Below are 15479 nucleotides of genomic sequence, written 5' to 3'. Positions count from 1 at the left end.
TTAATAAATAATATATCATGTCTTTACCTAAATGCTTGATATATTTTCTTTAAGTTTGAGTTTGGGTTGCTTTACCAGACTTTAGTGAGTCTAACCTTGTTTTATGGGGGACATGTAATGTAGGTAAAGTATGATGAGTAGTTGGAGTGAATGACTGGTCAAGATGTATCCTCAAGGGTCCACTCTTACCTTGCGATCTTGGTAGACATGATCTTTTCATTTTGAGTACTTGATCATATAAAGACTGAACTATTGTTTTTATACTCTGATTTGAAATAAAATTAAAACTCTTCATATTTCAGTCTTATATTGTACGTGGTTTAAAATGTATATATCCCATACATTTTGATTTGATTGTTATCATTAGTGTAACCATGCCCAAAGTTTTAACTTTTTTCTGAAAATCGTTTCCGCATTATAAGATCTGATTTACTTATACTTATAAAAAAAAATGGTCTCAAAATTTCAATATTTAAACAATAATTAAGGTTAAAATTTTGGGGGCATGAGAGAGAGAGAGAGAGAGAGAGAGAGAGAGAGAGAGAGAGAGAGAGAGAGAGAGAGAGAGAGAGATGTTGTCAAAAGCGTTAGGCGGTGCCTAATCATTGGACCCCTAAAAAGACTAGGCAGGACTAGGTGGTCTAGTCGGTACCTTAATTAAAAAAAATTAAAATATGCAAATGAATTTCTAAAATTAGTAACAAACATGTATGCAACATAAAATCAATCTCGAACATTATAAAACCTGCCTAGATATTAAAAACAATTGAATAAGAAAGGCAAACAACTATCAACAAATGCCAAATAATTTAAAAATAATTTTAATTCTTAAAAGAAAGTGCTAAAACTAATAGCAAACATATGTCCAATATAAAATTAATTAACAACAAATGCACAAAGCATAAGATATTGCTATCCTCAAGCATAATAAACATGTTATATTACAAAACTGCCCAAATATTTTTAAGACTAACAACAAAGATGTATTCAACATAAAATTAATCAACAAATGCACAAAGTACAAAAGAAAAAGAAGAAAAGGAGGAGGAAAGAGTGAAGTTTATAACCACCCCTCGCTCGTTATCGTAAAATGAAAAAAATAAACATAACTGCCCTCACGCCTAAGCGAGGGCAGGTTAAGCGTCGTCTAGGCGCCTAGTCAAGAAAATCAGTACCCCTAGTGTGGTAAACTAGGAATCATACCGATTCCTAGTTTTTTTTACTAGCCTAACTAGGCGTCTAGTCGACGCCTTTGACGAGAGAGAGAGAGAGAGAGAGAGAGAGAGAGAGAGAGAGAGAGAGAGAGAGAGAGAGAGAGGTCCATGGCTTAGATATGCACATCCTATGTGGATTGTGGACCAGTGTTAGACGTTTTTTTTCTAGCAATTCAATCCTGTAGATGTGTTTGGCATGTTCCATTTTCTAGGAACAGGCCCTTGATTCATGTTTTTTGGGAGAAAAAGCATGTTTTTATAACATTTCAAATTTAAAAAAGTGTGGCCACTAAACCTTTTACCCTAAAAGCCCATGCATCAAAGACAAATGATTCAAAAGTCGGTCTCTACTAATTTGAGTGTATGATCAGAATTTTAAAAAAATGAAAGAAATGGTAAAAAATTGAGTGCACTCTATTTTCACATATAAATCAGTGTGCACTTATCGCTTAGTCGTATATATATATATATATATATATATATATATATATATATATATATATATATATATATATATATATATATATATATATATATATATATATATATATATTTGTGTGTGTGTGTGTAAACATTTGGTACTTTTGAAGGTATGAAACTATTGTTTTGAAATCAGTCTTTTCTAAAAAAAATTCCAATTTTTTGTAAATCAGGTATTACATATGTAATCTACATGGTTTTTTTATTTGGAAATGTTTTTTGATTCATGTGATTAGAACAAGTAAGCGGGTTTTTTAAGGGATCACAAAATCAACAAAAAAACTTCATAATTCAAAAAGTACATGATGTTATGTTTGAAAAACACAATCCAAGGTTTGATCCATAGCAATCAAATCATGTTGAATACATTTATGTGGTTAGATTGACCGGATATAGCTTGCAGCTTTTGTGTGTAGCTCAATAGTTCTGTAAAATAATTAATACCAAATATTTTCCCTATATATATTTTGGGTAGGAACCCCTAGTAAAAATTTTAGATTTTCTTATTTTATTTTATTTTTTACACATTTTCCCTCCATATGTGATCTAGATGTTAGGTTTAATAGAAACTAGCTCTTGAATTATGTTTTCCCAACTTGTATGTCGGGTTTTCTGGGGGTTAAAAAAAATCCATAGCTACAATGTACCAAATTTTTAAGCCACAAAAATTTTGTATTTTCACATAAAAAGTATGATCCAAGTGTCAATCCCTATTGTTGCCATGCTGAACACATCCATTGGTCAGATTTGGTAAAAAACAACCTCTTTTTATGAGTTCCAACTAGGAGGTTCCTTACCCATAAAGGTATTCAATATTTTTTTCATATATATATATATATATATATATATATATATATATATATATATATATATATATATATAGAGAGAGAGAGAGAGAGAGAGAGAGAGAGAGAGAGAGAGAGCAACTCTCGTGTTCAAAATTCGATCTCTAGTGGAAGCATGCTTCTCATAACATGGGATTTTAGCTTTGCCTCCGAAAATAATACAAGCTTTCAGTAACTATGCTTTGAATCATCTTTATGATCATTTTTGGGAGGCATTCTTGCAATGCAGATATTGTAACATTTCACAAAATCCTGTTGTAGGAGGCCTCTACAAAGAAGAAAATAATGTATAGGTCTCATCTATGTTTCTTATGTTTGCATGTGTGTGTGCATGAATGTCTTGTAAAAGTAAAATGTCAGGAGTTATTCAATTTACCACTAACAAGCAAATGCGGTAAATCAGAGATAAGGGAGATCTTATTGACCAAATGAGGTTTTAGATTAGCTTTATTTTGAAAAATCATTGTATCTTTTTCCTTTGATTTTGTTATCCTTTGTATGCTATATATACCACGTACATTCTAATGGAATAACCATCTTCGGTTCTTCAATTTTATCTTCATGTCTTTTAGTTTTACATGGTATCAGAGCAAGTTCATACCTCTCTATTTGAGCATCATCTTCACTGAGCATTCCATTTGCGGTTCGTTCTAAGTTATCACAGAAACTAATCATTATTTTTTTTGTCCTGTTACCTGGCATGTCCGTCCAATGCTTCGGTTTTTGCAGATAGAGATCATACTCAATTTCTACTAGACTCTCTGTGATTGCGACTTTTGATATGCATTGAGTATTGCAGCATAAGTAGTCACTGATCTCTGCCTCTCACCCGCAGTTGGTTGGGAACAACACTGCAATTTTTTTTTGTGTGTATTTGTTTTGAACCTATCGAACAACAACGAAGTTTGTGATTTTGTTTGTTGTCATCATGAGTAGCAGCTCAAGTTCTTCTTCTCAAATGAGCGGTAATGCCTTGTTTGCTGATAATACCAACAATCCCTATTATCTCTACCACTCCAATAACCCAAGACAAATTTTGGTTTTCAGCCTCCTCACAAGCGATAACTATGCGTCTTGGACTCGGGCCATGACTGTCGTATTGACATCAAAAAACAAGATGTGTTTTGTCAATGGTAGCCTGCCTGAACCAGATCTATCTTCTCCCAATGCTCCCACATGGATTAGATGTAATAATATGGTTCTGCCATGGCTTTTTAACTCTCTCATCAAAGAAGTTGCAGAAAGTGTTTTATATGCCAAAACTGCATCAGAAGTATGGTCCGACCTTTATGAACACTTTTCTCAAGTGCATGGACCTCGTATATTTCAATTACAAAGGTTCATTGTTACTTTCCATCAGGATAATCTGTCCATTTTGACCTATTATACTAGGCTAAAAATATATTGGGATGAGCTTAATATTTAACTCATTCTGCTGGCTTGTTCATGTGGAGCCGCAAAAGCCTTATTTGATTACCGAGAAAATGAGAAATTAATTCAATTTCTCATGGGCTTAAATGAGTCATATACCGGAGTTTTAAGCAATATCCTTGTTATGGATCCCCTGCCAACTGTTAAAAGAGCATATAACCTTCTTTGCCAAGAAGAGCGTCAGAGGGATGTTCATACTCCTTCACTCATGGAAGGAAATGTAGCAGCTATCGCTGGAAAAAATGTTCGATTTCCAAAGAATAACATGTGTTGATTCAAAGAAAAAGAATGACCTAAATATGATCACTGTGGAAAACTAGGCCATGTAAAGGAGAAATGTTATAGTTTGCATGGTTTTCCACCACGATCCAATACTCAATTTGCTGCAAATACATCACTTGCTGATTCAGTTTCAAGGGAACCAGTTGGTCCTCAGTTGACCATGGATCAGTATAACCAACTTTTATCCCTTCTTGCAACAGGTAAATATAGTCCAACGGTGAACATAGCAGGTAATAATGGTTCTCATTTTTATTCTTTTACTTGGATTCTGGATTTTGGCGCCATGAATCACATGTGTTTCTCTTTGTCCCTAATGACCAATGTCAAACAATATACTAATCTTAAACCCATCAAACTCTCAAATGGATCGACAACTCCAGTATCTCGCATTGGTCAAGTCGTTTTGTCTCCAAAGCTTATTCTACATAATGTTTTGCAAGTTCTCTTCTTCAAGATAAATCTCCTATCCACATCACAACTTTGTCAATCTTATAATTATAATATTATTTTTTCTTCTTCTTCTTGCCAAATTTAGGACCCGAAGACGAAGGAGACGATTAGATCGTGTAGAGAATGCTTGGGACTATACATTCTTGATGATGGTGGAAATTCACTACCTACCACTTCAATTAATAAAGATCATATGGACATATGGCACATGCATTTAGAGCATGTTTCTGATTTACGTTTAAAACATTTATTTAAAGACTATGATTTGATGTAAAATAATCAAGCCAGGTGTGTAATTTTCCCTCTGCCTAAATTCACACGCCTGCCTTTTCCCATCAGTGAAAGTCGTTCTCAAGGTATTTTCGAACTGGTCCATTTTAACATTTAGGGCACTTATAATATGATATCATTTAGAGGAGCAATTTTTTTTTTAACTATTGTTGAGGATTTTAGCAAAACTACGTGGGTTTACTTGATGAGACACAAGTCTCAAATGCAAGAAATATTGCGAAATTTCATTCAAATGATAAAAGTTTAATTCAATAAACATGTGACTCGAATCCTCTTCGACAATGGAGCAGAATTTTTCTCACATGAAATACAATTTTTTTTTGCATGAAAATGGGATTTTGCACCAACATTCTTGTGTTGGAACTCCCCAACAAAACAACATTGTCGAAAGGAAACACCACCATTTGTTAGAAATTGCACGGGCAATCAAATTTCAAGCTCATATGCCGACAAAATTTTGTGGTGAATGCATTCTCACCGTCGCATATTTGGTCAATCACATTCCCACCATTAACTCCTCAACTAATCATATACATTATGAGCTTGTTTATGGAACCAAGACAAAGTATGACCATCTCAACATTTTTGGTTGTTTATGTTTTATGCGACATAGCTCTAAAAATAAATTTGCTCCCCGTGCCAAGAAATGTGTGTTTGACGGATATCCTTTTGGCCAAAAAGGGTATGAAGTATATGATCTAGAAACAAATACCATTTTTGTTAGTTGCGATGTGGTCTTTCACGCAAATATCTTTCCCTTCCAGGACACATTTTTTGGAATTTTTTTTCAAAAATTTACAGTGACATTTTTTTACCAAATCTCATTGAGGACACGTCTCATGCATCTTGTCCTCTTGAACACATTGTTCAAGATTGGAATTCATGCCCAAACTCTAGTGACAACTATTCTCTAGATCTTCACAATAATTTGGAGCTTTAATGCTCTTCACGACAGCGATCCAGACCCACTTATCTATCAGATTATTAATGTAATCAAGCTCTTCTCTATGGCCATTCGTTGCCTACCTCCACAACCTCCACTCATTATCCCATATCTTTCTTCCTAGATTTTTTTAAACTTTCCCATTCCTACCGTGCTTTCTTAACCGCTATTTTGGCTCATGAAGAACCTAGGGACTATCTCACTACTATAAAGGATGAAAGATGAAAATCTACCATGGATACAAAGCTACGGGCCCTTAGAGCCAATGGCACATGGACTCTTATGCCTTTACCACCTGGGAAGCGTGCAATTGGATCCAAATGGGTCTATAACATTAAATACAGATCCGATGAAAGCATCGAACGATACAAGGCTAGGCTCATAGCACAAGGCTATACTCAACATGAAGGTTTGGATTATCATGACACGTTTGCCCCAGTTGCCAAATTAGTCACTATTCAATGCTTATTATCCATTGCTGCCAAACACAATTGGTCTCTTCATCAACTGGACGTCAAAAATGCATTTTTTCATGGGAATCTTGATGAAGAAATCTACATACAGTTGCCACCCGGATATCGTCGACAAGGGGAAAATTGAGTATGTCGACTCAATAAATTTCTATATGGGCTGAAACAAGCATCAAGACAATGGTTCACCAAGTTTTTCAAAACTCTTATCAAGTTTGGTTTCACTCAATCTCGGGCAGTTTATTCTTTATTTTTCAAGAAAAGTAGTGAACATGAAATATTTATTTTGGTTTATGTAGATGATATGATTATAACAGGAAGTGATGACAGGGCTATTAAAAAATTGAAAGAGCTCCTTGATTAAACGTTTCACATCAAAAACTCAGGAAAATTAAGATATTTCTTAGGCATTGAAGTGGCACGATCACGACAGGGAATATTCCTAAATCAGAGGAAATATGTGCTCGATTTGTTAAAAGAAGCAGACCTTCTAAGAACAAAGCCATCAAAAATACCAATGGAACCCCAAAAAAAGTTCAATCATAGTGGAAATCTAGTCACAAATGCAGCTACTTTTAAGAGGTTAGTTGGTCGACTCATTTATCTAACCATTACAAGGCCTGATATCACATATACGGTACATATACTCAGTCAATTCATGCATGACCCATGAGAACAACACTGGAAAGTAGTAACCAAATTATTAAGATATCTAAAGAGAACGTCTGGGCAAAGAATCATGTTGAAAGCAAAAAATAATATCAAATTAAGTTGTTATGTGGACTCAGACTGGGCAAGCTGCCCGATGTCAAGGAAGTCAACATTAGGATATTGTACCTTCTTTGGTGACAACATCATATCATGAAAAACAAAGAAACAAGCAGTGTTTCTAGATCCTCGACAGAAGCAAAATTCCGAAGTATGGCAGCAGGAACAAGTGAAGTTGTATGGTTAACATATCTTCTTGAAGATCTTGGCTGCAAACAAGAAAGTTTAGCAATCTTATATTGTGACAATCAAGCCGCAATTCATATAGCGGCCAATCCCGTATTTCACAAACGAACAAAACATATAGAATTGGACTCTTATTTCGTTCAAGAAAAAATAGAGGCAGGAATCATCAATACCACATATGTAAGCAAGGATCAAAGAGTAGATATTCTGACAAAGGCCCTACGTAAAGAAACCCTCAAGTACCTTGTTAGCAAGTTGGGCCTACTAAGCATAGAGGCGCCAACTTGAGGGGGAATGTAAAAGTAAAATGTCAGGAGTTATCCGATTTACCACTAACAAGCAAATGCGGTAAATCAGAGATAAGAGATCTCATTGACCAAATGAAGTTTTAGATTAGCTTTATTTTGAAAAATCGTTGTAGCTTTTTCATTTGATTTTGTTATCCTTTGTATGCTATATATACCACGTACATTCTAATGGGATAACCATCTTCGATTCTTCAATTTTATCTTCACCTCTTTTAGTTTTACATATCTTTTCACTTATATGCATGTTGGATCCTGGGAGACAGATAACTAGTATTCAGTAGGTTCTTTTCAGTCTGCTGTTTGTGGAAGCTGATGATGTTTGTGATGCTGTATATAATTCCAGTGTGGTGTAATCCCTGTTTTATCTATTTTGCAGGCACACGTACGGACATTGCATGGCCGTGTTCTGGAAACAATTGTTACCTTGAGAATTTTCATGTTCTAGTATGGTGTTGTCTACCACCTTCATGCATCTGGAACACGTACATCAATCATGGTATAACTTAGGTGATTTGTTCCATTTGTTTGTTTCCTTTCCAGCTAGAGATACTTCTGTGAACACAGACTGAATTTTCCATGTGTGTTTTTCCCTGTTTCCTGTATATATGCATGGGAGCAACACATTTACATTGAATGCTATAGTGGGTTTTTTTTATATTGGGAGAAACCACTGGTTAGGTTCAGCGGTTCGGTAATGCTACCAAGCCAGGTATTCAGATCTTTTGTGGGTTTGAATAATATAATGATATAGACAACATTCTTAGAAGACCTCGTACCTTTCCTTCCAAGACTTGGATGAATGAAACTAGACAAAATGGGCTGGATCTCTTGTGCTTCCTGGCTTCTGTGCTGGGTATTCCATCATCAAGTCACAAGTTGACTTGATGATATTGGGTAGGCATCAAATCTATACATTTGGCCCTATGATTTTGGAAAGTCCTGTTTTCATGGCAAAAAGTTTCATAGGCTCGGTGACATCCTCTGTAAGAAGGCACCCTTTCATTTGGTTTGCTGGTTTTATGTTCTTTGTCATTTCAGACATCTACCTTACATTACCATTTCATCTACATTGTACTTTCCCTTCCTGTTGCTTCTTTGTTGCCCAACACTTAACACCATTAATTGGGTTGGTCTTTGATCTCACAAAAACGTTCACTCAGTTGGATTATACCTATGTATAACACAACATACCACTAGCTTGTCCTTCATGTACATACACACCCGATCCAAAGTGTGTGGGTCAGACATGCATGGCAACCACTTCCTAGCTAGCTTTTTAGTTTATTGGAGTTTGGACGAAATATGACATGTACAGTTATTCAAATTTTGTCACTTATTCCCACATAAGTTTCTGAGATTGATCAATGCCATGCCTTCATTTCTTTTCTTGAGTCTGTTTCATATTTTTATTGTATCAAGGTCCCTTTCTGTGCATATGCCTTTTTCTTTTGTGCTAATATTTGTGGTAATGCATTGTTAATTCATCATTGACAGGTTTATGTACTATCATGGCTTGTGCTTGTTGGCTTCATCATAGTATTCAAGGTTTTCCCCTTGAGATTAATTGCCTCTCGTAATGTAATTGTAGTGAGTTTTTTGCCTACTAAAAGAAAAGGAACAACTTTAGTAAGTTGTACGAGACCGTGGATTGATCTAGATTGTGTTTAACTTTTGTACTGTGGCTTCTTTATTTGTAGATCTTTGCTGTTAGTCCCAAAAAAGTCTGCATATTTCCAGTTAGGAATGCGGACAATTCAAGGTGCAACATTTCTAGCGATTATTGCTGGGTTGGTGCTTGCTGTTGTCTTCACTCCATTGTCAGTCACTGACTTGTTCGCCAGCTTATTAGCATTCATCCCTACCGGCTGGGCCATCTTATGTGTAAGCTTTGGTCATCTGTACATTCAATAATTTAGTTTATTTGGTGAGCATGCAGCATACATGTATTGATCCCACTGTTTGATGATTTGGCATGTGCTTTCCAACTAATGCTTCTTTATTTCCAACAGCTTGGCATTACTTGGAAGGGATTTGTCAAAAGCCTTGGTCTGTGGGACTCCATTCGTGAGATAGCTAGATTTTATGATGCTGGAATGGGAATGTTCATATTTTTTCCAATTGCTTTCTTATCATGGTTTCCATTTGTTTCAACAATCCAGTCCCGCTCTCTTTAACCAAGCTTTCAGCCGTGGGCTCGAAATGTCCCTCATCCTTGTCGATCGGAAACAAAGCAAATGTTCAGATCTAGCAGTCTCTGTCACATCAAGTTTCTCTTTTCCTGCTTAGAAGCAGATGGAAGGATATTCAGGCTTAAATTTTGAAATATTTCTGTGGTGGCCAAGCTTAGCATTTGAGAAATATTTGCTATTTGCAATCACGTTGAAGGTTTCGAATTTTTTTTTTTGTTATGTAATATTCAAAACTTGTTTATGATGTCTGAGGCTAATTTTGTACCTTACTCTGATGGTAATCCTCAACTAGGATTAGGATGGTTCAACCAGTTTCGCTGTGTAAAGTAAATTTTGTTTTATGTAATAGTCACAACTTGTTCGTGATGTTTGAGACTAATCTTGTGCCTTACTCTAATGGTAATTCTCAACTAAGACTAGGATGGTTTATGTATGAGTATGCTTTAACGAGTTGCGCTTTTTTTGTATTTCCTTGTCGAAAAGAGAATGTACTAACAATTGGGCAGCTGTAGCAGTTGATCTAAGCAAATGCTTAATTCATCCCTTTCATTTGCTTAAAGTGGGGTATTCTTGTTGTGACGGGCAAAAATTTTCTGTGAGCCCATGCGATGCTAGACTACCCAGTCTAGCCAGCATAACGGCTTAGGCTTCACACAAACTCTTTTAGATTGCTGATTCGATCGACATTGTGCACTACTACCTCATGTGCAACTGTTTAGCCTAATTCACGGCTCTACGCATCCTCCTTTTATGCAGGCTACAATGTTCTTCAATGAATGAACGGAAGCGGTTATTGTTTGAGTTTCGAGGAGGAAGCGATGCTCACGTCCCTTCGAACCAACAACTTAAATTTATTAGTTATACGTCATAGTGAGCAATGCCACCCAAGTCACTCATCAATGCTTACACGTTTACTTGCAGTTGGGAACACCTAATGTGATCTTTGGAGGAATTATCTCTAATCGACATGCACCCTGTAGGAATCAAATGCTATATGTGAAATATTTTATATGAGTAGAGAGGTACTTAACCAAATCGTCAAAAGTAACCATCACTTAATCCATTGATGCAACACTTTACCGAACTATGGTACATGTTGGTGTCGTCACGCCTACCCCTGCACATCACTGATATCTCAATGCATGATGTTCGTTACTACAGTCGGTGCATTTTTCACTCAATCAAACTTAACACTGCACTTGCCACATTCCAATGAGCTTGGTTTGTGACACCATTGCTTCTACTTTCACTACAACAAAGTAGTGGATTAGCGACGTCCTCATTCTGTCGCTATTCCGTCGCTAACCGGCTTAGTGATGGATTAACGACAAAGTAGCGACGGATAGCTTACGTTACGAATTTTATGATGCTAACTGGCGACGAAATAAATTCGTCGCCAGTTCCGTCGCTAATTGTGACAGAATAACGAATGATGGATTCCGTCGCAAATCCACTGATACTAAACAGCGACCTCGGCTTGGCGACAGATTTACAGCCGTCGCTAAATTATATGTATAGCGACAGATATATCTGTCGCTAATCCGTCGCAAACAAGAAAAAAAATAAAAAAAAAATTATTTGAAAATTAAATATCGAGAACGCTACAATTTATATTTCCTATACAATTTATATTTCCTGTAAATAAAAAACAAAGTACACATAAAATTTCATATAAAAGGAAATTAAAACAATTAATCGTTCCACTTTAAAATTAACAAGTTTAATTATTTACAATTCAACAATTACATTATCGAAACAAAAAAAAAAGAACAAATTCAACACATTAATCTAATCATCGTCAAGATTTTGTGCATCTTCTTGTTCATTGCCTTGATCTGTCCCTTCAACTCCGCTACGCTGATTATCGTTAGCAACCTACACAAGAAAAGAACAGTCAGTATTGATAAACAAAATATATTGAAATAAATTATACACTATATGTGATTCTATCATGTGCTCATATGTGTTCTAAGGCAGTAAAAAAACTCTATATGTGATTTTATCATGCTCATATGTGCTCTAAGGCAGGAAAAAAACTCTATATGTGATTCTATCATGAATGATATGTGTTTTAAGGAAGTAAAAAAACTCTATATGTGATTATATCATGCTCATATGTGTTCTAAGGCAGCCAGAAAAAACTCTATATGTGATTCTACCATGCTCATATGTGCTCTAAGGCAGGCAAAAAGCTATATATGTGATTCGATTATGCTCATATGTGTTCTAAGGCAGTCAAAAAACTGAATATGTGATTATAGCATGCTCATATGTGTTCTAAGGCAGTGAGAAAAACTCTATATGTGATTTTATCATGCTCATATGTGCTCTAAGGCAAAGCAAAAAACTTTATATGTGATTCTATCATGAATGATATGTGTTCTAAGGCAGTAAAAAAACTCTATATGTGATTCTAGCATGCTCATATGTGTTTTAAGGCAGTCAAAAAAACTTTATATGTGATTCTATCATGCTCATATGTGCTCTAAGGCAGGCAAAAAACTTTATATGTGATTATAGCATGCTCATATGTGCTCTAAGGCAGGCAAAAAACTCCATATGTGATTCTACTATGCTCATATGTGCTCTAAGGCATGCAAAAAACTTTATATGTGATTATAACATGCTCATATGTGCTCTAAGGTAGGCAAAAAACTTCATATGTGATTCTACTATGCTCATATGTGCTCTAAGGCAGGCAAAAAGCTATATATGTGATTCGATCATGCTCATATGTGTTCTAAGGCAGTCAAAAAACTGAATATGTGATTATAGCATGCTCATATGTGTTCTAAGGCAGTCAAAAAAACTCTATATGTGATTCTACCTTGCTCATATATGCTCTAAGGCAGGCAAAAAGCTGTATATGTGATTCTAGCATGCTCATATGTGTTCTACGACAGTAAAAAAACTGAATATGTGATTATAGCATGCTCATATGTGTTCTAAGGCAGTCAAAAAAACTGAATATGTTAAGACAATCAAAGTTACATAAAATCTAACGACATGCAATATATTGCATGAAACTTTCATACCTGAGAGGGACCTGCAATCGAAGTTCTCTTATTCAGCAAAAAATTATTGAACTCAGCTCGGAGAATGTCAGCGACGGTTTCATGGAAGTAGTCACACATTGTGTCCTTAACGATCTGGCGTACATCATCACCGGAAAGAATAGGATGCTGCTTGGAGCTTATGTCGATGGAAGAAGTTTGTGAGCCCTAACTGGAAGAAGCAATAACAGGTGAAATATTCATATTACTCCCAAACTCGAACACACGACCCTTTTTGGGTTCACCTGCTGCAGTTACCCATGCTGCAAAATCAAATGATGGATGCTGAGTAGCGTCATCGCCATATCGCTCTACCATCTGTTGCTCATATGCCTCCTACAAAATAATGTTTAAAGTATGCATTAATAATTAATGATAACATTATGATAACTTGCATATTGCAATGATTATTAATAGAATAAATACATACCGTTGTCGTTCTCGCCTTCTCTGATACGAAGTCTCCCATGGTCTTCCGTTTATGTGTTTCAACAAACACATTCTTATATGCTACAATGCCTCATTTTTCTGCTTCCTGCGAAGTTAAATGATAAAAGATTTAGTTAACAAGTTTGCAACAATACTTATAAAATTAATATTATATATTGAAGAGTTACCATTTTCTTCAGGTAGCTCCCAAATGTCTTAGATCCACCTGTGTGTAGATGGGCTTCAGGCATTTTCGCTCGATTTTGTGCAGCCTTCACAGAGCGATTTCGAAATGCATCCTCCGCCCACTTGTCGCACATTTCATCCCAATAATCTCTCCTGATAGTAATAGGGCCATGGCCCTTCCACTGTAGTGAATCATCTATTCCGTCAGATGTTTTTTTTTTGCTGCAGTCTCCATATTGTGCAGCATGTCTGCAAATCGATTAGCAGCCACCCTCTGCCACACTTTCCTTGCATCATGTTCCTCCACCGTAGTCGCGAAGCGATTCAAAGCCTATATATATTTTCAAAAAGTTAGTAGACATGACTATAACAAAAAATTAAATATGAAACACATTAACTATGACAAACAACTGTATATCGTGAATGAGGATCGTAATCTGTCTATCACCTCTTTTGGATACTCTTTCCATTGAGCGACTGGTCCTGGTGGATGTTGAAGAAGTGAATTCTTAATCTCGCGTACTACTTCTTGTGGCTCAAACCTCGTGCTGTATATGAATTGGTACACAGTAAATATCAATACAAAATATTTATAAGATATGCAATAATTGAAAATGAAATACTTACGGTCGATTATCGATATACACTATTCGAATGAGTCTTCTTGTGCCAGACTGAGAAGACCCTGCATCCTGTGTTGGCTCCTGACTTGTGTGATCAACTGGTGTAGGTGGGTCGTGTACATGCGAAACATCATCTGTAAAAAAATACGTTAGAAATTCTCAGAATGTGCATTTCAACTAATCAATCATCCAATTAGTTAAATGATATACCTATCACAGAAGCCCGTGAAGATGAAGGCTGGACCTGGCTACTACTGGACGAACGACCACTGTAACTTTAACGAACCATATTCTAACAAATAACAAATGTCATACAATACATTCAAATAATTTGCATCAAGTATTATAATACATTCAAATCATTCGCATCAAGTATTGCAATACATTCAAATGATTCGCAACAAGTATTACAATACATTCAAATCATTCACATCAAGTATAATAAACTCATTCATTCGCATCAAGTATTACAATACATTCAAGTCATTCACATCAAGTATTACAATGCATTCAAGTCATTCACATCAGGTATTACAATGCATTCAAGTCATTCACATCAAGTATTGCAATGCATTCAAATCATTCACATCAAGTATTGCAATGCATTCAAATCATTCGCATCAAGTATTACAATACATTCAAATAATTCAAATCATTCGCATCAAGTATTACAATACATTCAAGTCATTCACATCAAGTATTACAATACATTCAAGTCATTCACATCAAACATTGCAATACATCGAAATCATTCATATCAAATAAATGTCAAACATGTACCTGCAGCAAACACACTTCAATATTTCACTAACTACTACCATGCCTAGCATGGAATCCGTACTCCAAAAATAAGAATACTTCTATTCTCATACGTTAAAATTATGCTCAGCATGATCTCCGAACTCCAACAAAGCAACCCTAGATATCAACAACTAAGTGAGTGTGTGAACAATAAAGTGTTACATCTAATAAATTAAATAACATGTGATGCGCTTGCATCACTTACTCACCACGGGTATTTACCCAATTTGCATTGTTTTTGTCACTTACTTACCACGAGTGGCTGAGCACAAGCGGGTTCCGTTGAAAAAAAACGAGGCAAATGAAAACATCTTGCATAGGCCTTGAGAAGCTCAGCACCCAATGACCTACCGAAACGCATGGGGTCGACCCCCTGCCGGAAAATGCAGGGGGTCGACCCTCTGCCAAAACGCAAGGGGTCGACCCCCTACCGGAAACCGCATGGGGTCGACCCCCTGCCGGAACAGCGGGGGGTCGACCCCCTGCCGGAACAGCGGGGGGTCGACCCCCTGCCGGAAACCGCAGGGGGT

This window comes from Nuphar pumila, chromosome 11, assembly GCF_984573655.1.
Source record: "Nuphar pumila chromosome 11, dmNupPumi1.hap1.1, whole genome shotgun sequence".
Classification (NCBI taxonomy): Eukaryota; Viridiplantae; Streptophyta; class Magnoliopsida; order Nymphaeales; family Nymphaeaceae; genus Nuphar; species Nuphar pumila.
Note: the sequence above shows the minus strand (reverse complement) of the source record.